We start from the raw sequence: 6,009 nt of genomic DNA on the forward strand, positions 1-6,009 counted from the left end.
CGTCTCACGAACTAGAGATAAGTAGTGACTCGTCTGCACAGAGGAAGTTCGGGAAAAGTCATCTCAGAATTCTGAAATACTATACCAGTTGTACAAGTCTATGGATGGGTACCGTGTGTTTTTGGAATCACTCAGGACTTCAAAAAGGATTATAGACAACAAAAAGTTTCGCTGGTTTCAGATTCGCCAATTTTTTCATCATAGGCAGCTGTCTCTTGGTTAGGGCATGTCAAATAAGCCTATATGGTGACTCTGAGCTAATTACTTCTTGTTTTCCTCAATATTTTAATCCTTTTAGTACCTGTCTGTCCAATATACATTTTGCTATGTTTTCTCTTATGGCTTATATGATAATTAGTGCCTGATAATTGATCTGTTTGGAGTTATATAGTTGAATAATCCCAGATCCTCCATGGCATTTAGCGCTGTGAACTAATAGTAGAACAAAAGCCAAAAATCTGATAGAATAAAGATGTCTGTGAAAAAAAATTGATATTGTTATTACCCAAGGAAACATAATATAAAGGAGAAAGATTATGTATAGGTAATGGATTTTAGGAAGATATGTGACCTTTAAAACGTCACAAAGAATATAACTAAATTTTTTTTTCTAACTCAGACTCTTCTTTTACAATATTTTAGAATCAAAAATATTTAGTTATATTATTTTTGACAAGAGCTAAGAATTATACCGATTTAGAACATAAGTTTATGTGAAATTTTCAAGGTCATAGCTCTTCGCAAAATCCATTACCTATAATATCATATTCTAAAAGTATCATTAAAAAACCTCTAGTGAGGAGTCTATATATCTTTACACTACCAAAGGGTTGATATTCAAACTTTTCATATATAGAAATCCAGATGCATGATCCATAAATTGCTGGAACATTGCTGCGGGTAGTCGAATGGTTTAAATCTTGGGTACAGGCCTTTTTCACTTAGATGGCAACACAAATATAGCACCATCAAAGTGTAAAAAGACATGTCCGCAAGTTTTTTTATTCGTCGCATAAGTCGATCTCCAGTTTCACTTTCTCTGTTCATAGTAGACCTACAAAATAAAATAAATCATAAACATATTTGATTAGTATTTATGAGTTTTGCTGATAATACAAAACCTGGAACTTGGATTTCAGAAAATAATGATTAAACACCAAAAATAATGGCCCGGATAAAAATAGCAGAAATATGTTAGTATGTAAAACTGAAAACAATTCGCTGCTATAAAGATCATAGATTATTAAAACTCTATAAAGATCATATATATGTTCGCTGCTATAAAGATCATAAATAAACTACGCTACAGTCATTTACAATGTGATGTTACAGAAGGATGCTTAGAATATCATGGGCACAGAAGAAAACTAACACGGAAGTATTGCGAGAAGAGGGCAACGAATACGAAATAATAAATACAATAAAAATAAGAAAGTTACAATATCTGGGACACGTAATGAAGGGACAGTGATATGAAATGCTAAAACTGGTAATACAGAGAAAGATGAGAGGAGGAAGAAACAGAATGATGGTTGAAAATTTAAAGGGACTGATGTAAATGCAGACAATAAAACTCTTCATAGCAGCGGAAGATAGAGTAAAGATAGTGATGATGATATCCAAAAGAAGAAGAATCTTCTACCATAACTGGTTATCATGCGTTACTGTGTTTTCGTACATTTCAAAATTAAGTATAGATTTAAATATGTAGTAGCATTAGTAGTAGATTTAAAAAGATTTATGGAGCCAAAAAGTACATAAACCAAGTTGCAAAGTAGACTTAATGACAGAGATAAGGTACCAACACCACGAACAGATTAAATTTGGGAACTGCTGGTATCATATAGATTGTTCTATCCTGTACATATAAATGGCCATGTAAAAATACTAACATTTAAATAACTAGTAAAACTAGTTATACGGTTTTTCCTCATGGCACTATATATATCGCTGATAATAAGAATGGAAATGTGAAATTTTTCGAAAAAATATGACTGTGGCAATTGTGCAACTATTATGGCTTAAAAAAATTCGCTCTCTGTAAACCTCTACATGGACGACATCCCAATGAAGTCAGCCAAGACTATGTCGACAATATCCCATATAGCACACAACGTCCGATGTACATCCATATAACGTACATTTAAAGTCCAAACGTCCATGGACCAAAACTGGACGTACTATGTACGTACATTACGGGACGTCCATTGGACGTTTGATTTCAACGTACATTGGACATCCATTTGTGGTCCATGGATATTTTACACAAAACGCGACTATTATAAATGAGAATCTTCTTGACAACGTTGTCGCTCTTCGCGCTATCGGTCGTGAAAGGTAGTATTACGCAGGTACTTTAGGGGATTATCGCTGTTAATTATTGTTGTGGAATACTGAAGGATGGTTTATTTATGATAATTCACAGAATGGCAAACGCGCTTGTGATATACAACAACGGTACTGTCTCTAAAAATAGTTTGGAACAGAAACAGACTCTTTAAACAGACTCTTTAAACAGACTCTTTAAACCTCTTCATGCATGCTTCCTAGGGCGTCATTATCTGAATCTCGTCTTTATGAAAATACATCCTGTGATATATTTGTGTTTTCTGTTTATCGTGCAAGTGCAGTCGTGCATTAATGAAGTTCCTAGTTCCTATAATAAAGTATATATTATAATGAAGTTATAGTAAAGAGAAATAAAAAAGGTCTTTTGTGTAATATTTTTAAGTATAAGTTTAGTATTATAAGGAACTATTTCCTATAAAGGCTTTTTGCTATGTATTCACAAAATTATGGATACTAGATTGCTTTCTGAAAAGTGCCCTACAAATGTCCATAAGACGTACATTGAATGTACATAAGGTGTACACTGAAAGCTGCAATACAACGTACAATGTACGTTTGTAGCGGACGTTCTATGGACGTCCAATTTTGTGAACTCTGGACATTCGTTGGACGTCCATCGGATGTCCATTGTACCTTAGCGGGACGTCCATTGGACGTTCCAATGTACACAGATGTACGTCCATTGGATGTCCATAAAACGTACTTGTGCTATCTGGGATAGCGCCGAATTATTGGTTGACACCAAGAAAGATGTTCCTGGAAACAGAAGGTTCAGTACTCGCTATTCAGGATCAGGTTATACCAACCAAAAATCACCTGAAATATATCTTCAAAGTAACGATATCAATCAATAGGTTCCTGAGAGCATGCTTGAGAATGATAAATGCAAGCATGTGTATTGTGTAGTAGTTATTAATCAATGCTACAAGCTATACTGGGACCACACTGTGCTCACAGACCTAACAGTGGCACATAATATACCAGACCTGATATTAGTTAATAAATTAATGGGATAAACAACACAAATTGTAACTATACTTAGCAACAATAATCTGCGTGGTAAATATAACTACAAGGTCCGCACGTACAGAGATCTGGAAATTCAAATATGTAATCAATGGAGAATGGTGCCCAGACAATACCTATTATTCTTTCTACTGCTAGAATCATTCTGATGAATCTCCTAGAATATATAAAAAAGCTGGGTCTAAATGAACATATCTATAAGACCAATCAGAAAGCTATATATACTATATACTTCTTTCGGCGTCCAGATGAGTACGAAAATTTTTGGGAGATACTCCCCACTAGAGCTTAATTCTATTGATACCATAGGTATCTGGGATCAGTGAATTAGAGGGTAGTATCCCCTTAGAGGGAGTGATGAAACCGGGATAAAAATAATAAAAACATTGGTGGTAGATTAAAAGACAGTTAGGGGACCAAATAAAAAGTACATACTCTAAATAAGTTTCAAAGAAGAAGACCTAATGACAAAGATAATCTACACCACAAACCCATTAAATTTAAAAACCACTGATATAATATAGATAGTAAACAACATCCATCCTGTATATAATGGCCATGTAAAAATACTTACACATTTAAATGACTAGTAAAACTAGTTATACGGTTTTTCCTCATGGCATTATATCGCTGATAATAGGAATGGAAATGTGATAATTTTTAGATAAAATATGACTGTGACAATTGTGCAACTATTATCTATATGAAATAATGAGCCATTGCGCACGTACTGCTACGAGTTAACTAATTATAGTGAAAAATAAAGGAATATACAAAAAAATATGCTAATTACGAAGGTATAGAAAATTGAAATTAACTCTTATCGCTTGATGATTATTTCTATTTGCGGTTTTTAACGGTCTAGTTAAAGAAATTATTTATATATTTTTTCTATTGTTAAAATATTTATTGTGAATGAGAACTAGTTAGTTGGTATAATGTTTCAACCTACTTTTGTGATAACCCAATTTATAGTTATGTGTGCCTTTATGCCTATGTCTGTCCTCGATGGTTTTCATCCTAGATTCTTCTTCTTGTAGTGCTGTCTCCTTTAGTGGCAGTTACTTTTCGTTTTTTACTATGTGTCCCAGGTAGCTAACTTTGATGATCTTTAGCAGTTCCCTATCTGTACCTATTCTTCTCAGGACATTTACACCTCCCATCGTTGGTGGTGTTGGTTTTCCAAGGTATTTTTAAGATCCTTCTATAGAGCCAGAGTTCGAAGGTTTCTAACTTGCTCATTAGCGTTATGTTGAGCGACCATGGCAAATTATTGAGTAGAAAAATTATCAATTAAATTTATGTCGAAAAGTGAAATTCTGTAGTATTTTGTAATTATATTCATATAAAATAAATTAAAACTTTACCTATTTAGTAATTATTCAATATTGATAATTATCGATTAAAAATCGAAAGCGGCCATCTTTCAAGTTATCTGTCATCACTGTCATGAAATTATTTATTATTACGTCTAAAATTTGAAAAGTTCTTAAATTTTAAATTGCAAGTAAGTGTTAAAACCAATATCAAATTATGTTGGCAAATATTATTTATATCAATAAAACATATCTTAACCGATTGTCAAATATACCAGCAGAAGAGAAGTAAACTCAACCTTCCCAGGGACATATCTGAGCTTCTTATAGAGACAATACCTAATACCTACAAGTATAAACAATATCATAATACAGTTTTTAACGGAAATAGTAATAAAAGACATTTAATTGGATCACAAATTTTTCAGGTATACTTACTTTTTGTTAGTACATTATGTCTATTTACTTAATATTATAATTTCTTTTTATCAACGAAAACTTTTCGTTTATAAATTTTCAAAAGTCTGTGTGTTATTGCGTCGCCGCTCCTGCAATACTTAGAGCAGGTGTATCGATGGATTCTTATGTAGTTTTGCCTTCTGAATCCAAATCTGAAAACGCCATTTCGATATATCTAACCGTCTTCGAGATAATCGAGCTCAAAGTCTAAAATGTGACGTCACAATCCGGTAATCTCCTACAGACGCACTAAACGTCAGCTCAAATGGTTGATTAGAAAGTAGACTACTTTTTTTAAAATCTCGATTTGCCAAGCATAGGTTATTTACATTTGAGTTTGACACTTCGTGAATGTCAAACTAAATTTTAAATTAAGTATTAATAAAACATCAATGACATTTGATAGTGAATTTAATTATTATATAAAATAAATAGGATGTTCAAAAATACAATTTGAGTATAAATATTTTAAAAGCAATAATTTATTAACAGTTTTAAAAAGGTTTATACCAGTATAAATACGGCCTCCCCTTTATGATAAATGGACTGTTCCATTTGCTATAAAATATTATATGTATTATACCAAATACTATGGACGTCCATAGTATTTGATTATACCTAGTCGTTCCCTAAACTCGACACAACTGGCTAGTGATTGTAGAAGGTAATTTTTTGTTTTTTGAGAATTTTGCCGAAATTGGCAAAATTACTAATTATTTAGTAATAATTATTAACTATTTAGAAATAATTTTTTTGCCGAATTGGCAAAATTATTGACTAAAATCACTAGCCAGTATGGTGTCTGTGTACATCCTTCTAATGGAAAAAAATATTTGAATATTTTTCTCAAATTATGGAT

Source organism: Diabrotica virgifera, chromosome 5 (genome assembly GCF_917563875.1).
Source record: "Diabrotica virgifera virgifera chromosome 5, PGI_DIABVI_V3a".
NCBI lineage: Eukaryota > Metazoa > Arthropoda > Insecta > Coleoptera > Chrysomelidae > Diabrotica > Diabrotica virgifera.